The 19,747-nt window shown below is 40.7% G+C and overlaps 1 long non-coding RNA gene across 2 annotated transcripts; it reads left to right on the top strand.

Moving 5' to 3' along the window:
• Positions 1-534: 534 nt before the first annotated feature.
• Positions 535-18,680, top strand: LOC110350045 (uncharacterized). 2 transcript variants are annotated; one of them, XR_002396332.2, is made up of 4 exons: positions 535-893; positions 13,588-13,658; positions 14,078-14,233; positions 17,784-18,680. It is a non-coding gene; the product is annotated as an uncharacterized LOC110350045 (long non-coding RNA). The 2 variants fall into 2 exon arrangements; XR_002396333.2 differs by lacking the exon at positions 13,588-13,658 and having other exon boundaries at positions 580-893.
• The last annotated feature ends 1,067 nt before the right edge of the window (positions 18,681-19,747 follow it).

The raw sequence follows: 19,747 nt of genomic DNA, 5'->3' as shown, positions 1-19,747 counted from the left end.
AAAAAAGTTAAAATTGAGTTATCTTAATGTAGTCAACTCCTATATTTTTATTAAAAAAAAAACAAAGACAAAACTTTCAAAGAAAACAGTCAAACTTGTAGATTTAGGAAGGAGAAACAGACTGTTTGGGGAATTTCAATCAGCCACTGAATTAATAAGTATACTTTTTTCCATTTTCAAACTATCTTTGAGTTGTGTAAACAGTGAATGCTTCTATGCTGTGCCCTTGAACTAAATCCTTTTAGTTTTCAGAAAGAGACATTTAGAAGAAAATGACACAAAAATTTCTTCCTCAAACCACCTTGTTGAAGTTTCTCTAGGGAGCAAAGTAGATGATTTGTAAATTCCTTTACTCTTAAAATAAAAGGCATTTTCCTAAAAGAAAAGGTGATGGCCAAAGACAGACTGTTACACACACCGACACCTACTCAGGAGGGAAAACAGGCTGAAGTAAAATGCCATTTATCCTCTTCTTCACGGGGCTCAACTGTCTTACATTCAAAAGCACCCTGAGAGGAAGCCAGCATTCATAAGTAAAAATAAAAGCCCTTTTTACAGCAGTTTTAAAGAGTTGCAGGAATTAAGAATTTCCCAGTGTGGTGGTGCCATCTTGGATCTGTACAACTTGGTAGACTGTTTTTAGGATACCCAGCATCCTCTGCTCTCACAGCAGTCCCATGGAAGGAGGGACCACAGGATTCTTACCTCTATTTACCACTGAAAAAACCAAGGCAGAGAGTGGTCACAGAGCTGGCTCAGTGGTGCTCAGTGAGAAGGCAGAGCCAAGAAAGACCTGGAGCCAGGTCTGTCAAGTTTGCCTGGGCATCTTCTTCCTGCCACTCCCCAACTGTCCCACCAACTGTCACCCTGCTGGGCTGAAGAATTTCTTGAAGGTAGGGACCACTTCTCAGCCATCTTTCCCTCTTTCCACATAACAGGTGTTCAGCAAATGTTTAATTAAATAAGTGCTCTAAATCCTGAAGTCTAAATGGCTCAAAATTAGATTTTCAAAGTTTTCTGGGCCCTCCCCCATTTTAATTTTTTTTTTAAAAGGAAAATGTGCTATTTCTTAATCTGGCAGTTAAGAAAGAGAATATTAATTCATTTCAGTCCCTGGTATATTCAGAAACAAATATTGAGGGTAAATGAAAGTTAAGGTTACTGTAGGATAAACAGCAGTAATGAATGGATCTAGAGTACAATTCAGTCTCTTGTTTACATGTGTCTGTTCCTTCTGGCTCATAGGTTTAAAATGACCTTTCCTAGCAAGATCAGTAAATGAATGGTCTTTTCTTTAAAACAACAACAACAAAAAACAGGTCCTGTATTTCCTGAAATCAGTTGCCATGTGTCCTCTGACAAATGAGTTGTAGGAGCATTGACCTTACCTTGAAGAACACATTGTCCTGTGGTTTTTACTCCTAGCCACATGACCACTTTGTGGTCTTGGTAAAGTTGGGTATCAAAAGAGACCTCCCTCCTAAATGACTGTGAAGGAAACAGTTGTTTTGCCGGAGATATTTTTCTACTCTTTAAGTGGCTGTCCCCAGAATGAGCTAGACGGTGCTTTGGTGGTAGCAGGACTCCAGGAGGCCAGCTGGGGGTAGCAGCAGCCAGGGGCCATTTGAGATTCTAATCAGCAACCCTTCACCACTGCTCAGATCTTAAACCAAGTGTCAACACAGATTCTGTAAGTTCCACGTTTGTTTTTAAATTGTTAATAAAAATATTGTGTATATTATGGGAAAATGGGAAAGAGCAGAAAGGAGAAAATATTTATGTATCTCGTCACCCAAAATAACCTGTAAACACTTTCCTCTCTCTCTTTGCTCTAGGCATAGCTATTGGGGGGTTCCGTACATGGTCGCCAGCATACTGTGTAAATAATTGAGCAAACTCTTGTTCGGTACCTGGATTTGGAGGCAGAGTCACAAATAAAATCAAACCCTCGCTCTTCCTGGTCCTGCTGCATGAGTCTAGTGCATCTCTTGGAATTGATTCCTAGGATGGATATTATGGGGCCAGTGGGTAGGTTTTAAGGAAGAGGGAAGTTAAATTTCTAGGACACGGGGTGGCAGAATTTTCTTTTCTTAAAAGTATTTTTATTTTTAATTGACATGTTTATGGAGCACAGCTTGATGTTTCAATATGTATATATGATGTGTAATAATCAGATCAACTGCTATATCCACCACCTCAAACATTTGTCATTCCATGAAAACATTCAAAATCCTCTCTTCTAGCTACTTTGAAAAAATTAATCCATGTCAGTCATAATGATCCTACTGTGGCATTGAACACTAGAAGCTCTTCCCACCCAGTGCACACCTGCATCCATTAATCATCTTCCTTCCATCTCTCTCCTGTCAGCCTCCCTGGCTTCTGGTAACTACCTTTCTATTCCGCTTCTATGACCCACCTACTTTCATTTTTACTTTATGACTTAATCTTTCATGCATGGCTTTGGGCAACTACCATAAAGTGAAAAGCACCATGGTAACCATAGAGGGCATGACCTGGAGTCACTGCTGGAGCAGAATGGACTTGGCCAGAATGGTCCCAGATCTTCAGAGCTGGGTCCAATTGAGTCACCCTGGAAATTAGGTGTGTTCTGGCAAGAGCCACTCAGGATCCCTGATTGGAGATGTAAAGGACCTGCTACCTGGCTGGTGGGGTTGGATGGGGAGCTCTCAAATATCTGACCATGGGAGCTCTTGCTTTTGAGGAAGCCCAGGGTCACTTCCTTTTGCTTTTGTGGCCACCAGGAGAATCTGATTCCTTCAAGTACCTTGTATGTAGTCAACAAATAGTGTATTATTCCCTTTGTAGGGAGGGCACATGTTAAGAAGGCACAAATAGATACATTTTTCTAAGCTATCATCACACTCAGGTGTAGAGAAGAAAGACACGGAATGCCAGAATGCCCCAGACACACACAACAAGGAAAGTTCATTGAGCCTTTGGTGGGCTGGGCCAGAAAGGTTGCCCCAAGGATGTTACCAACTGAGCTACGTATATTCTAAAGAGTGATGAAGGACTCATAGGTAAACATGGTGTGGGAAGAGGTTTGGGGCAGATCACCCAGCAGATGTGAAAGACAAACTACAAGGAAGAAGGTTGATACCCACAGCCAGTCACCCACGCTTGGTGCTCATCAGTAGGCAACATGTGTTCCAAGGCAGTAGGGTGACTAACTTGTCCCAGTTTCACAATTAAAAATGATGTGTGCCAGAACTCCCTCAGTGCTGTGCCAACTGGAATGACTTGTCATCCTCAAAGTACCCTCTGCCTAAAAATAACCAGGCTTTTGAGTGTCACAAGTGGGTTGATTAAGCATTGCTCTGTTGTGACTATGGATCTCTATTAGTATTCAAATGCTTCAAGGAGAAGGCAATGCATGAAGTCACCTACTTTCAGTGTAAGTCAGTTTATGTAAAGTCTAAGTTCTTCACCAGTTAGTATCTGGCCAGTGAGATTGCTCTAAGACTTGGAAGGGAACAGGAACATGGAAGGTGTTTCTGGCGCCCAAAGAAAAAAGAAAGGTGGTGATTAGCACATGCTTGTCCTGCATCATTATTTTACCTGCACCTTAGGCCCCCACACACTGTGCCTCAGCTCCTATCCTTGAAATGAGAGTAGTAATAATGTTTGCTCAGGGAGAATTCACAAAGGTGGAGGACCCGTGGCACTTGTGGCTGATGCCGTGTGGCAGAAAGGACCTTCATCTTCTGTTCTCAGCTCCTGAAAGATCCTCTCTCGAGTTGACCTGGGAGCCATTTGTGAAAAGCAAGTCACGGGTGAGGCAGTGACAATGAGGGTCTTCCTACACTTTCAAGTACCCATGGGCCTAACTTGCATTTAGCTCCAAGGAATAGAGTACCAGGACTCATGTTTGTAGTGGATTTAGAAAACAGCCTCAAACAGCATGTTCTTAGAGTGCTATAAAAATGCAAGAAAAACTAAGAGTTGCCAAAATTTATTTAGCACTTACTAGGTGACAAGTTCCATTGTGAGTGCTTTACTTGAAGGATGCTATTTAACCCCCACAATAACCCATTGAGGTGGGTACTATTGTGGCCCCCTTTATGTATGAGAAAGTCAAGGCTAGGATAATCACAAATACATTATCAGGGCCATACAATTACTAAATGTGACACCGAAGAGTTGAATCTCATCATACTGTGCTGGAACTGGCAGCAGCTGGGAGGAGGATATTGTGAGCCCTCCTACTTACAGTGGGGGGACCCCAGCATATCTGGGACCCTGAAGGAAGTATGGAATGTAACAACAGTCCAGGCTTCAGGGAACTCAGAGCCCCTTATGTTAGAGAAGGGTTTCAACGTTCCCATTGGCCCTTTGCCCAGGATAACACCGGCCATCCGTTTTATATAAAGCAGCCAGCTACCTTGTGAGAGGGAAATCGACCTGAGGTCCATTGGAAGAGAAAGTGAGGAGGAAGTCCTGGGAAGGGAAGGAAGGGACAGAACACACTGCATTTGCAACCAGGGATGGTTGCAAATTTGGTTGCAAAATTTGAACCACGAATCCAAGCTTGGGAAGGTGAAGGAAGGGCGCCCCCGGAAGCACTGCAGAGACCGTGTGCCCAGGAAGCAGTTACGAACTTGAGGGACAGCGTGGAGGCAGGATGGATGACCAGCTGCTTTGTGGCACAGTTCCAATGGCTTCCCTCTTTTTCCTGCCCTTGGCTGATCCATGAGGGGAAGACCTCAGGGGAGCACTGTGCCGGTAACAAGATGGCTCTGGAATGATGCAGTCCATGCGCACACCCTGGTGGCTCTGGGCTCTGTTCCTGAGCTTGCAAGAGATGAGGTGATGAAGAAGGGTGATTACTCTAGGTTGAAAGCCCAGACCACCACTTCCAAGGTCTTTGACTTTTCTCAAATCCTTGGAGACTCTGAACCTGCAAATCTAGGAGGTCAGATTCCCCCACCTAAAGGCTTCGCCTTGGTGACTCACTATCTCCGCTTTGCTTTCAGGATCCAGGCTAAAAGCTGGCTGCCTCCTCTCACAGCCTGAGCACTTGGTGGGTGCTGAGATTTAGCAGTCTTTGATATTAGCTTAACTAAACTTAATTAGGAAAATCAACTTGAAGAAAGAAGTTGTGATGTGATGAGCTCAATTATATAGTGGGTGTAATTTGGAGACTAGTGGCTATCATGAATTATCCAGACCATTTCCGGGGAAAAATTGAGAGTAGGGTGTGTAGCATTTGGAGGGTCTTCAGGGATAAATATCTGGCTCATTTGCTATGGCTGTCTTCTCATTTCTCACCTTCTTGAATAAAAAAATTTTAAAAAAATTAAAAAGACCTAAGTCAATGATGTCGAACATCTGCTCCGTTTATTCATTCACTGTTTTTTGCCGGGGGGGTGGGCAGTGAATTAAATCTCCTTCCCCTGATGGAGTGAACTTATTTGTCCAAAGCAAACTCTGCAAAGCGTAGCATAAGGCTGTGTTCCAGGTTACAGACTCTGGGACCGAAGGACTTCAGAGAGCCTGACATTACTGCCAGGAGACGGCGACTAAGAGCTTCCCAAGTGTTCTCCGGGAAGAACCATCTCATTGTTCAGGGAGATGTCCCATTGGCCCCTTGGCCCTTTGGTGCTATCATTACTTTTCCTTCTATTTTCTTTCCTTTTGGAAAAGAAGCAGGGTGAAGTTTTTCATATTCCTCTGCAGTCCTGCTACCTGCACACAAGTGAACAAGAAGGCAAGAGGCTGGGGAAACTTAAGTGGAAACAAATGTGAAGGTGACTGCTGGTGGCCATGGAATGAAATTCCAGAAGGCAGGCTGACAGCGTGTCCAGGGACTGCGGAATTCTTTGAGAACAACCATCAGCTCTGGCATTGGGATAAAGAATTGTCGGGATTTGCTTTTCTATTTTTCACCCCTTGACAGAACTGTGCTAGTTCTTCGATTCTTCATTAAGTCCTTACTTTCCACCTGTGGGCAACACAGGACGGTGTTTCAGGAACTGCAGGGACCTTGTCTCTCCCAACAGAAGTCTTCGTATGGTTCAGGGTTTTATTTTCTTTTTTAAAAAGTGTTGTGTGGTCTTGAGGCAGAGTGAATAGTTCAGCTAATAAATTCCTGAACCCCTTCAGCACAGAGGTGAGGGCTCTGTAGCTCACGTGCCCCTCCAACCCTGACCTGTTGAGCTCTTTGCAGCACTGTGGCAGACTCTTTTCCTATTAATACCAATTCATCATTATTCCACTTAAATGATTTTTTTTTGTCTGAGAAAAAGAGACAGAAAACATCTGCATATCAAGTAATATTAGCTACAGTTGGTGTCTCAAGTGAGAATCAATCTGACAGGCCCATTTATTATATCTGGGTAGGCTTTATTAGGGAGACTCCTGCATTTGAACTTACCCTCTGCAAGATGGGAAAGAGGCTCTGATGTATTCATATCTCTCTTTGAAAACAACATTTTGAAGAACAAGGGAGATAGCAAATATAGATAACATTTCAGTTATACTAAGAGAGGCCAAATGTTAGCCATATTTAAAACAATAACAGCAATACAGCACTTAGCAGTGTTATTAGTTATTAAGCCTTGAGGTTCTTATTCACAGCTTTGTCCTTTTGTTCCCTGGCTGTTGTCAGCATTGGTAGGATTACTTCTGATTCGTTGTGTCTTGTGCATCATGCCCTGAAGACGTTAGACTAAACTCAGGTCTTTCTGAGAGCATTGTCACGATCTATTTCTTTTCGGTAGAGAGGGCCATTGATGTTAAAATGTGCCATTGTTAAACCGAATCATTACCACCACCACCCTAACCTCCACACAGACTCCTTTCCATCTCCTTGGAAATCTGCCATCTGAGGCTTAATGAGGTACATTAGGGTAGTCACATTTAAAGAACTGGCTTATCAGGAACCTTTGCTCACTCTAAGTTGTTACAGGTCAGAAGTGCCCTGCTGCTGTACATATCGCATGTGCTTATTGGGCAGCAGTGCTGTTTAGTTACTGTTGTTTCTATGTCTCTCTTGCATAATGAATGGGGACGATTTTGCTTCTTTCTAACTCCACGGAGGTAGAAGGCTCCCGGGTACTCTTGGTGGCCCTGAATCTGGGATACAGTTCCTTCCCTGAAGCCTGACAACCAAACAAAGGGCACTGTGAGTGTTTCCTCCCTGTCTTTCCTCTTCACTTGTATTATTTTGTAAAGGAGTCTTACTATTCGACACCAGGAAACAGGAAATAAAACAAGACTCCTGTTTAGTGGACGGGTGGTCAGCATGCAATTGTTTATGTAAATCTGTGAAAGTTCAATATGTTTATTTTTATATGTCTAATGTCTTAACATTTTCTATGTGAACAATTTGTTTTAACAAACCATTTGCATGCTGTAGACTTCATTTTTAAAGCACCTCAGAGCTGTACTCTTCATATTTCCATGTCAATTAAAATTAAAATGTGCTGAGAACGTTTATGAGCATCCCAATACTTATAAGCCTTGTCAGTTGCAATCTAGAAAGGTATTTTTCCCTGTTCCCTTTGTGAATTTTTGCTAGATCTCGTTGGGTCCTCTATCACCTTCCCTTATCTCCTTGTGACTTATCTATTCTTGAGTACTAGCTCCTTTAGTCTTTATGCTCTTTCTAGGCCCAAAGAATCTTTTCCTTGATTTGTTCTTTGGAAGACATTTCATTTGATTTTATTCATTATATTCAGTTAAAACACACCAACCCATCACATGCGTGCATGCACGCACACACACACACACACACAAACAATTGAGGATATCCTTTAACCTAGAAGAAAGAATCAACACATGTCAAAGTTAACTATAAGGGTACAATGTGATAAATGTGAGAGAAATCAAAATGCCAAATCCTTTGGGGGTGAAAAAGTGGAGGGATATTATTTTGGTTTAGATCTAAAGTGCCCTCCAAATGTCTCACGTGTTTGGAAGGTGACTGGATCTTGGGGCACTACAGGTGACTTGCTGTTAGGAGGCGGTGCCTGGTTGAAGATGGGTCACTGGGGGTGTGACCCGGAAGCATATATCTCCCTCCAGACTCTTTCCCTCTCTGCTTCCTGTCTGCCATGGTTTGAGCACCTTTTCCTCTATCAGGCCTCTCTGCCATCCAGTTTCTGCTAGGGAGCTGGCCAACAATGAACTGAAACCTTGAACCCAAATAAACCTCTTTCGTTAAAAGTTGTGGGTGTCAGGTATTGTAACTCACCAATGAGAAAATACATATCCTATTAAACGGAGAAAGGCTCATTATAGAAAATGTAATATTTTATTCTTACTATAAAAATAGCACACATTAAGAGTGATGTCAGTAAGATGGTAGATTAGGAAGCTTCAGCTCATGTTCTCCCACAGAGACGCTTAGTTAACAATATATGAAAGTGAAGCACTTTTGCAAGAGCTCTGGACACCAGTTAAAAAGTCTTAGCATCCTAAGAGACAAGACTATGCAGAGACTATGGCTGAGGTGTAGGAAAGATCACAGCATTTTTGGATGCCTTTCTGTGGCCCTTGCTGACCTGACCTAGGGCCATGCAACTGAGAGGAAGCCTTCATATCAAGGATCTTCTCTTTGGAGGGATAGAAAAGAGGAGTCTGTGAATTCAGTATTCCAGTTAGTCTGGGGATTGGCTGAGGGACTAGTATCTGCTTCCACTGACTCAGAAGACTAATAGAACCGGCAGCCAAGTTTGGAAGCCACGGAGAATAGTTATAATTGGTATAGCACATTTGAACTGCAGTTTTATTTTTATTTTTTTTAAATTAATTTTATTGGTACATTTTAGGTATATAATATAATGACATTCATCATTGGAAATTTGCACCTTTACATCTCTCTTGGTTCTTATTTTTTTCCCATTCCCCTGCTCTCCCTTCAACCCCTCCATCCCTCCCTATTTACAAAGATTTTGTTTCCATTTTTTCATTTTCTCATACTAATTCCATTCCCTTCTTTCCTTTCCCCTACCCCTCCCACTTCCCCTTCGCCTTTGCCCCTTTTCTTCCTATTTCACATTATCTATTATACCTTTTAGTCCTTATTTACACTTTCAGTTTCTTGCACTAGAGAAACTATTTGGTATTTACACATGTGTGTCCTACTTATTTCACTTAAATGAATCACCTCAATGTGCATCCATTTAGCTATAAATGTCTCTAGTTTCTCATCTTTTATGGCTTAGTAGTGCTCCATTTTAGAAAAAAAACACATTTTCTTTATCCAGTCTCTAGTTGATGGGCAATTGGGCTGCTTCCAAGTTTTAGCTATTACAAATTGTGCTGCTATGAACATGGGTGTACATATATCACTGTGGTATGATTCTTTTAATTCTTTGGGGAATATACCCAGCAGGGGAATAGCTGGGTCAAATGGGACTTCCAGTCCTAGTTCTTTGAGGTATCTCCATACTGATTTCCACAGTGGTTGCACCAGTCGACACTCCCACCAGCAGTGGAGCAGTGTTCCTCTTTCCCCATAGCCCTGCCGGCATTTGTTATTGGTTGATTTCATGGTAGCAGCCATTCTTTCTGGGGTGAGGTGGAATCTCAGCATTGTTTTCATCTGCATCTCTCGAATGACCAGTGATTTTGAACATTTTTTCATATGCTTATTTGCTATTTCTACTTCTTTGTCTGAGAAATGTCTGTTCATTTCAGATGTCCACTTTTGGACTGGGTCTTTAAATTTGAGAGGTCTGTTTTTAAAAATTTCTTTATATATTCTAGATAGCAGGCCTTTGTCTGAGGAACAGCAGGTGAAAATTTTTTCCCACATTGTGGGTTGTCTCTTCACACTGTTGGTGGTTTCTCTTGCTGTGCAGAAGCTTTTTAATAAGAAGAGATCCCACTTGTTGATTGTTTGTGCTAGTTCACGGGAAACTGAGGTTTTGTTCATAAAATCTTTTCCTACACTGATGTCTTCAAGGTTCTTCCTAACCTCTGTTCCAGCTGTGAACTGCAGTTCTAGAGTCAGGTGCCAGAATGACAAGAGATTATAGGCTTCAGAGAAGAAGCAGAGACAAACTGCTAAGGAAATGTGAGAGAAATAAAAGTACACATACTCAGAGAAGACTCGTCATCAGAAAGGGGTTTGAGAGGTCCTAGAATCTATAGCTGGGTGGACTGGTCAATGAAAATCTTCTTCTGCATGAAAGTAGTCCAAATGTCTGGGAAACGAGGTTATTTTTTTCAAATGCCCAAGTTTTGACAACAGCGTTATCATCTACAGAAACAAATTACAAGTCAAATGAAACAGAGAAACATGGCCCGATCAGGAGACAATAATAAAACTACAGAAACTGACTTGAAGAAATGCAAATCTATAAACTGGCTGACAAATAATTTAAAATAATTGTTATACAGATGCTCAATGAATTAAAAGAAAACACAGAAAACAGTGACATCATAATTGACACATGAATAAAATGAGAATACCATCAAAGAGATAGATACTATTAGAAAGAAAGCAAATGGAAGTTCTGGAGTTAAGAAACACAATAACTGAACTGAAAATACTACTAAAAAGGCTCAACAACAGACTTTCTCAGAAAAAAAAAAGACTCATGAACTTGAAAATAGGAAAACTGAAATCATTATGTCAGAAGAACAAAAAAGAAAAAAGAATGAAGAAAACTAACAGAGCTTAAGGAACTTATGGAAGGAACACTGCCAAGCTGTTCAATAAACTCATTATGGAAGTTTCAGGATGAGGAAAGAGAATGACAGGATAAGAGAGCTTATTTGAAGAAGATAGTACCAAATTGAATTAAATAGCACATTAAAGAGATTATCCACTGTGGCCAAGGGGGAATGCAAAAGAATTAAATAAATAAAACTCAACTAATAAAATACACAACTTTAACAAAATAAGGATAAAAACAGCACAATTATCTAAGCAGAAAAAGTATTTAACATGTTTTAGGACCTTTTAATCATAAAAATCATAAAAATCATATAAATGAAAACTCTGAAAACAAAAGCTAGAAATTGAAGGAAACTATCTCACTTCATAAAAATCATATATAAAAAAAATCTACCACTAACATTGTACTCAATGATGAAAGACTGTGGCTTTACTTCTAAATCCAAGAACAAAGCAAGGATGCCTACTCTTCCATTTTTATTCAGCATAGCATTGGGAATCCTTGTCAGAGTAATTAGGCAATAAAAATAAGAAGAAATATCCAAATTGGAAAAGAAGAATTAAAATTACCTCTTTTCACAGGTAAAATGATTTTATATGCAAAAGACTCTAAAGGTTCCACAGCAAATCCATTTGAAATACTAAATAAGTTCAGCAAATTTGAAAAGGATGCAAAAACTGCACACAAAAATGCATCATGTTCCTATATGCTAGCAATGAATAATGGCAAATTAAAATAAAAGATTTCCATTTATAATATTATCACTAAGAATAAAAAATAAGAATAAGCATAAATGAAGATTAATGCATTGAAAACTACAAAACATTGCTGACAGAAATGAAGGAAGATAGAGACATATGGAGAACATCCCATGTTCATGGATTGGAACACTTTATATTGTTAAGATGTCACTATACCAAAATAATTTACAAATTCAACAAATCCTTATAAAAACCCCAGTAACATTTTTGGGAGAAATAGAAAAAATTATCCTATAATTCATATGAATTGCAAGGGGCCTCAATTAGTAAAAAAATATTTTGATAAAGAACAAATTTGGAGGACTTACACTTCCTGAATTCAAAGTATATTACAAAACCTCAGTAATACAAAGTTTTTAATGGACATAAAGAGAGATATAAAGATCAATAAAATACAATAGAGTCCTCAAACTTGAACATATATAGTCAAATGATTTTTAAAATGATGCTGAGATAATTGGAGGAAGTATAGTTTCTCCAATAATGGTCTTGGGAAACCAGGATATCCACCTTTCAAAATGGCAAAAGACCTGAAAATAAGACCCACAACTGTCCAACTCCTAGAAGAAAATATAGTAGATCTTCACAACATTGGATTAGGCAATGATCTTTTAGATATTAAAAAAACACAGGCTCAAAAGCAAAAATAGACAAATGGGACTACATCAAACTAAGAGCTTTTGTTTAGCAAAGGGCACAATCAACAGAGTGAACAGGCAACACACAAAATAGGAGAAAATATTTGTAAGTCATACATCTGATTAGAATATATCAAGTAAAATTCCACAACAAAAATTACTCAATTAAAAACTGAACAATGGATTTGAAAATAGCATTGCTCCAAGGATGAGATACAAATGGCTAACAGGCATATAAATATATGCTCAGTATCACCAGTCGTCAGATAAATGGAAATAAAAATAATGAGATAATACCTCACATTCATTAGGAGTTTACTATTTTAAAAAACTCCAGAAAATAACAAATGTTGATAGAAAGAGGGAGAAATTAGAACTCTTGCGTATTATTGGTAGTGGTGTGAAATGGTATGACTGCTATAGAATAATGTATGATGGCTCCTTAAAAATAAGTATAATTCAGCAATCCCATTTCTTAGTATGTATCTAAAACAATTGGAATCAGAGCCTTCAAGAAATACTTTCTCAAGTATGTTCATAGCAACATTTTTCCCTGATAGCCAAGAAATGAAAGCAACTCAAATGTTCATAGATGAAGAAATAAAATGGTGCATATACAAACAATGAAACAATAAGTAACCTTAAGGGTAAGGAATTCCTGTCACATGCCACAACTGGGTGACTTTTGAGGATATTATAGTATGTCAAATAAGCCAGTTACAAAAAATATTTACTGTATGATTCCAATTAAATGTGGTGTCTGAAAGAGTCGAATTCATAGATATAGGAAATAGTGGCCTCGCACATTCTGAATCTTTGCTCAAGTGGTTCTCTCCCTGGACTGCCTCTTTCCGTCTCTGCTTGTTGAAACTTCCCAAAGACCATCTCCTTCACAAAGCCTCTGTGAAACCTACAGCCAAGACATTTCTTGTGCTATGGCTAACTCTGTATGACTTGCCTCTTTCCTAGAGGTATAGTCTGCCTAATGGTCTCATATACCTTTGTGATATTTTGCAGCACGGGCATGTGCTCAGGAAAGTCCTCTTGAGTAGACAGTTGGTGAATGAAAGAGTGAGAGTGTACCAAGTCCACAAACCATGTCTCAGTGTTTTTTGGGTGAGAAATTAAAAGACGATGTTCATATTATTCTATATAAAGTCTCTTGTATCTAATTATATGCACTTCTGCTCTGTTGCTGGTCCTCAGCCCAGAGTGGGAACCAGAATTCACTCTGAAAACATGAAAAGTACAATCATCCCTCAGTATCTTCAGGGGATTATTTCCAGGACCCCCTGAAGACAGATCTTCCAATCCTTTATATAAAATGGCATCATATTTGCCTATAATATGCACATACCCCCCTTATGCATCAAATTATCTCTAGATGACTTATAACTCCTAACAGTGTAAATGTTATGTAAATAATTGTTATACTGTACTGTTTAGGGAATGATGACAAGCAAAATATCTGTACATACTCAGTACCAATGAATTTTTTTCTGAATATTTTTGATCAGCAATTTTTAAAATTTACAGATGCAGAGCACACAGTTATGGAGGGCCGGTTGTGTACAATGCCCTGGAGCTGTCCCCAAGATTCCAAATTAGTAAGTCTGAGGCAGGGCCTAGTTAGTGTGTATTTTTCTTCTAGGCTTCAGAGTTCCTTGTAAAGAAGTCCAAGAAAGGTGATTATTGACACTGATATTGTAAAGAATTCCAGATATAGGTTAATGGATGTTTCCTGAAAAATAATCAGAAAAGCAAAACTTATCACTTCTCTGTTCTTCTTACTAAAACACACCTGTAGTCATATTTTCAGGGGAAATGTTATATGTGTCAGCACCTACATTAGCGATGAGGTTGAAATCTGAGCAAACTGAATCAGTCAGGATGAGTAATGAGTAAGTATATGGCAATAATGTAGCTGCAGATAGGGGAAGGGAGGAAGGGCACCAGAGGAGCTTTATTTTTGCTGATATAAAAATTGCATTGAGTTTACTTTCTTTTTCTTTTTTCCTTAAAAAAGTGAGAACCAAGAGCAGAATTAAGAAGTCATGGGAGAGAACACACCCACACCCACACCCACACCCACACCCACTCCTAAGCTAAAACGCCACGCTGTACGTCCATGAGCTCCGTTGAGACATTTGCTGCAGGATAACAATTCAGCCACAAACATCAGGTAAACCAAGCAGAGTCAGATTAATAAAGAGCAGGGAAGCTATACTTGTGATCTAAAGGGCAAGACTGTTCCTCAGAAGTTATACCCGGCGAGTCGTCTTAAAGGCCGACCTGTAAGTGATGGCATTTGTCCATTGCCCATTAGCTGAAGGAGGCTCAAGGAGTTGGGCTGGAACTCAGCTGGGTAGAAAGTGTGCGTTGGAAAATGAAGGCAGGCGAGGAGAGTGTTGTTTGCATTTGTTCCTTGTCCTGCTGGTGCTCCTTTCCTTCAACCAAGTCTGTCTCTTTGCCCTGGGCCTTGGAATTCCAGAGGGTTGCAGCCAAGGACACAGGAATAGCCCAGTGTCCCCAGTTTGCAAATGAGTAGAATGAGGAAGCACGAGAGGTCCTGAGGTGGGAGTGACGCCAGTGCTGGGAGAAAGAGAGATTTCTCCAGAGGGGGACAGTCCAGTTTGAGAAGCTAAGTGAGTCCTGCGGAAACAGAGGAAGTGTGACTGTCAATCACTTTATGTCTACCTGGCTGGATTATGAAATGCCTAGCAATTAGTAGAACACACTTCTGGGTGTGTCTGTGAGGCATTTCCAGAGATGACTGGCATATAGGTCAGTACACCAGCTGCTCTCAGGAGCTTCCAGGCCTTCAGTCTCAGACTGGCGCTGCAGCCTTGGTCCCTCTTGTTCTGCAGCTTCCAGCTTCTTGGACTGAGCAGCTAGCGACTGGATCATCTGGTTCTCTAGCTTGCAGAGGGCCATTGTGAATTCCCACCTCTGATCTTGTAAGCTACCCAATAAGCCCATTTGAGTGATTATAAATACAGTATATGTTCCATGAATTCTGTTTTTGTAGAGGACTGTGATCAATGTAGAAAGTAATGCAAGTGGGGAGGCAGTGACTCGGTAGCCCTAGCCTATGTATGGAGATCAGGGGCGCAGTGTTCTGTTTGGGAATTCCTTCAGAGTCAGAGCAGAACACCCATAAACTGCCAGCTCACGCAAATGCATGCTGAAACACCAACAAAGTGGGTGAGCAGAATACACTTGTCCACAGGAACTGAGGAAATCAATCTAAGATAGAGAATGTGGGAACATTTGAGCTATAAACCTTCTCAGAAGTCACCGGATCCATTTCTTTATTTTAGAGGTCAGGAAACTCAATCCAAAAGACCACACAGCTAATTAGGATGGTGTCCACATATCTCCCTGGAAAGCTCTTTTCTGTTCTGAGTGGCCGCCATATTTGGCGTTGAGGAGCATCATGGGATTATTGTTCAGAAGTTGATTTATCTCTTCAATTCTGCTTAATGTAGGCGGGTATTAATATTTCTTTTTCTTTCAGTACACCAACGTTCATAACAGTATTATTCACAGAAGCCAAAAGGTGTAAATAATCCAAATACCCCTGAGCAGATGAATGGAGAAACAAAATGAGGTTTTCACACTCAAGCACATGGTAACTTGAGGACCAACTGTTTCTTCTAAGCCCTTACACTGTCTACAGGAAGGACACACCAACACTCAACAATGGAGCATTAACAACTCAGCAAGACCCTGTCTCAAAATAAAAAATAAAAAGTGCTGGGCAAGTAGTTCAGTGTGAAGGCCCGAGGTTCAATTCCCAGTTTAAAAAATAAAAGCCACAACAAGCCAGAAGTGACTTTGTCTCAGGGCTGTCCCTGCTTCCCTTTCTGAAAGAATGTGGGCTTGAGAAGGGTTCCTTTCCCATTTTTCCTTTCTCCTAAGCACAATCACCCATTCCCCTTAATGGGGGCTCCCTAAAGCCCCGCTCCCTGAAATGTATTAGAGGAGGAAGTGTAAAAAGTGATATACTTCCGGTATTTTATATTTCATAAAGCAGGATGGGATACACTTACCCTTTTCTCTGAGTATGGTGGTACCTCGATTCACAATTTGGTTCACAAACACAAGCATTTGGCAAAATTTCGTTCTTGCTCGCAAACCGTGCATCAGATGACAAACACAGCCGTGGCCATCTTTGCCAAAATCATAGAAAAAATTAAGTTCATGAACTGAGGCACCACTATAATCACCCCAGTTTTTTTCTTTCCCCTCCATGGCAGCAAGCAGACCCAAATTTCTCTCTCCCTCTTTTTCCCTTTATCTCTCTCTCTCTCTTTCTCTCTCTCTTCATTTTTGTTTTTGTTTTGAGACAGGGTCTTGCTTTCTAGCCCAGGCTGGCCTTGAGTTTACAGCAATCCTCCTGCCTCAGCCTCCCAAGTTCTAGGGTTACAGAAATATTTTACACTTCTCTAATCCCACTATCTCATCTAGAGCTCAGAGTGTTCTACTGATGACATTTCTCAGTCTTTCTTTTGAATCTAAAATGAAAAGACGTCTTCCCTGTTTGCTCTAGCCCTTGCAGCAGTTTACAGTCCAGGGCAGATGCAAGGGGATGTATCTGGTTGAATGGGTGAATTAATTATGTAAAGACCTGAGATACTTTCACCGTTCCACAGTTGGGGAAACAGAGGCAAGGAAAGGGGGAGTTAATAGCATTAAAGATTTCTATAGATGCTGTGAGGATGTCAAGAGTCTCGTGTATGAGGAGAGATGTGCAGGTTTTGCCAGGGCTACCAGATGGGTTTGGAAGCCGGGCAGGAGAAGGGCATTTTACTCACCACATGGAATCAGCATTTGCCACCATTTGCTTACAACAAGAAACATTAAACAATTTTCCACATTTCCTCTAAATGAATGGGACTCCGCAGGAAAACCCTAAAGGGAAGTGTTTGAGAAATCGGTGGCAGAGGAATTTAACGATGAGGAGAGAGAGCCAGTTCATTCTGTTTGCTCATTAATAGGTTCTGTGTCACAGCTCCAGGGGGAACAGCCTCTTGAATAGCTGGCAGGGAAAAGTATTCAAGGGCTCCACTTGATGAAAATAGGGAATAACGGGCTGGGAGACGATGGGAAATACCTTCAGAAAAGATTGGAAAGCTTGTCCTCCGGAATGAAAACAACGGGCTGCTAATTTGACTGTCTTAAGCCATTGCTACAGCTGGGCCAGGGCTGGGCCTTAGGCTGCTGAGTCGGGTAGGAAGTAGGAGCCTTGCTTTTTCTGCACCTGAATTGCAATTTGCATGGCATCTCTGTCGTGCCTCATTCTTGGAGATAGAGCTGCATTAGAAATCTCGTGTATTTCCAAAAGACAGTCTGCTAAGGTGGGGGCGTGTGTGCAACCTGGTCAGGGAAGCAGTGGACATGCATCATGGGCTGGGGAGTATGTGGGAAATATCCAGACCCAACACCTGGCAATGTCACCCTCCTCAGTCAGCTGGTCAACCAATGTTTCTTTGTGCCTGTGCTGTGCTGGGGCAGGGAAGCCAGCTGAGTGGTGCACCCTGTTCTCAGAGGTGGGGAAGAGAAAACAGAGGCCAGTCACGACGCAGAGTAACGAGTCATGGGGGTATAGATTGGTCTCAGTTCCTAAGCAAGGGTGTTCGCCTGAGGCTGGTAGGGGAGAGGGTGGGCCTAGAGGACGGGGCTCCTGGAGGAGGACTAGAAGTTTGATTTGGTGTTTTTTTCTGCCCTAGAAAAGGACGTGAACCCAGACATAGTGGCGCATGCCTGAAATCCCAGCACTCTGGGGGCTGAGGAAGGAGGATTGCAAGTTCGCTCCCAGTCTGGACAATTTACAGAGAATGCAAAGGGAAAGAAAAAAGATAGGCTGGGTATAGCTCATCGCAAAGGGCCTGGGTTCAAATCCTAGTATACACCCCTCCACCCCACACAGTGAATTTGAAGTACTCTGGAGCCCCCCTTGGAATTGTTTCCAAATTTGTGTGTTACACATAACTGGAGAGGATGTGGAAGTTTTATCAGATCCCCAGAAGCCAAAGATTGCCTTTTATTTCTCTAAGTAATTATTTGCATTAAATGTTTAATTATTTTGAATATTGTACCCATGTCTAACTAATGGGCATTCTATCTCTCTGTACTTACAGTGAAGCCTAGCTTTTAACAGTGACATGTTCTGAGAAACATATCCTTAGAGGATTTCATCATTGTGTGAACATCACTGAGGGTATTTACACAAAACAAGCTGCTGTCATGTCACTAAGTGACAGAGTCCTATGGGATGACCCTTGTATGTGTGGGCCATTTTTAGTGTGTGTGTTTGTATTTGCCTGTGTTTGTGCACAGAACTATAGAAACATCTGTGTAGTTCACTATTTGTGCACACACCTTGGTTCTTAGAAATTATTGCTTCTCCAAAGAATGTGTATGTTTTCAAAACTTCAACTGCATATGGTCAGAAGTCCCTCTCCAAAGGTCCACTGGCTTATCCACAGGGAAGAACACCTTTCCTCCAGATTCTTGCCAATACTATTTTGTTGTTCTTTCATTAAGATGTATTTTAAATACAAATTGTGCAGAAAAAATAGACACCTGGGAATGTATTTACCCAGATTTAATAAATATAAATTGTCGGTGTGTGTGTGATTTTTTTGGGGGGCGGTACTGGGGATTGAACTGGGGACCTTACACTTGCGAGGCAGGCGGCTGAACCACTGAGCTAAATCCCCGGCCCTGTGTGATCTTTTAATAAAGAAAGAAAATATGTGTGAAGACACAGCTGAAGCCTGCTCCTCCATTTCCTATTCATCTCCGTTCATCCCCTAATATTTAAGTGGATGGATGTTTCTATACTTTTATCACTCATGGATATTTCTAACAAAAGATGATAGTATTTGTTCTTTAAAAGTACATGAAATGGTATCATACTGAATGTAGTTATTGGAATTTATTTAAACATTTATTTACACCCTCCTATTGTACTTTTGATTTTCCATCCCCTTTCTTTCCCACCATCTCTTGAATTGGATCTGTTTTTGTTAGTGCCTCTTAACCTCTGCTGCCTTAGAAGTTACACAGATGATCTATTTCTACTTTTAGGAGTTAACCTTGAAACATTTTAACAGCATTGTTAAGACGCAATTCACATGATATACAATTTCTGTGTAATGCATACAAAGCAGTTGTTTTTAGCATATTCACAGGCTGACACAGCCATCACCACCGTCCGGGTTGACAATATTTTTATCACCCCACAAGAAACCTAGAGCCACTGTCACTTCTGTCCTTGAAAACCACTGATTTATTTTCTGACTGTATGGATTTGACTGTGCTGGACATTTCATATAAATGGCATAATGCAATCGGTGTTTTTGAGACTGACTTCTTTCACCTAATCTAATGTTTTTGAGATTTGTCCATGTTGTATCAGGTATCCCTACTTTGTTCCCTTTTCATTTGTAGCACAAAAGATTTTCGTTTTGGTAATATGCAATTTCTTTATTTTTTGTCACATGTGCTTTTGATTACCATTTGTCAAGAAGATTTGCCTTGCTGAAGTTCACCAAGAATTACTCCTGTGTTTTTTCTAAGAGTTTTATAGTTTTAGCTCTTGTATTTCTACATATTGTCAATTTGGAGATTGCTTTTTGTATGGTGCAAGAGAGGGTCCAAATTGTCTTTTCCATGTGAATACGCACTT

Source organism: Heterocephalus glaber, unplaced genomic scaffold, assembly GCF_053883595.1.
Source record: "Heterocephalus glaber isolate CG9 unplaced genomic scaffold, H.glaber_assembly_v1.0 deba00001460, whole genome shotgun sequence".
NCBI lineage: Eukaryota > Metazoa > Chordata > Mammalia > Rodentia > Bathyergidae > Heterocephalus > Heterocephalus glaber.
Note: the sequence above shows the minus strand (reverse complement) of the source record. Positions and strands in the feature narration are given on the sequence as shown.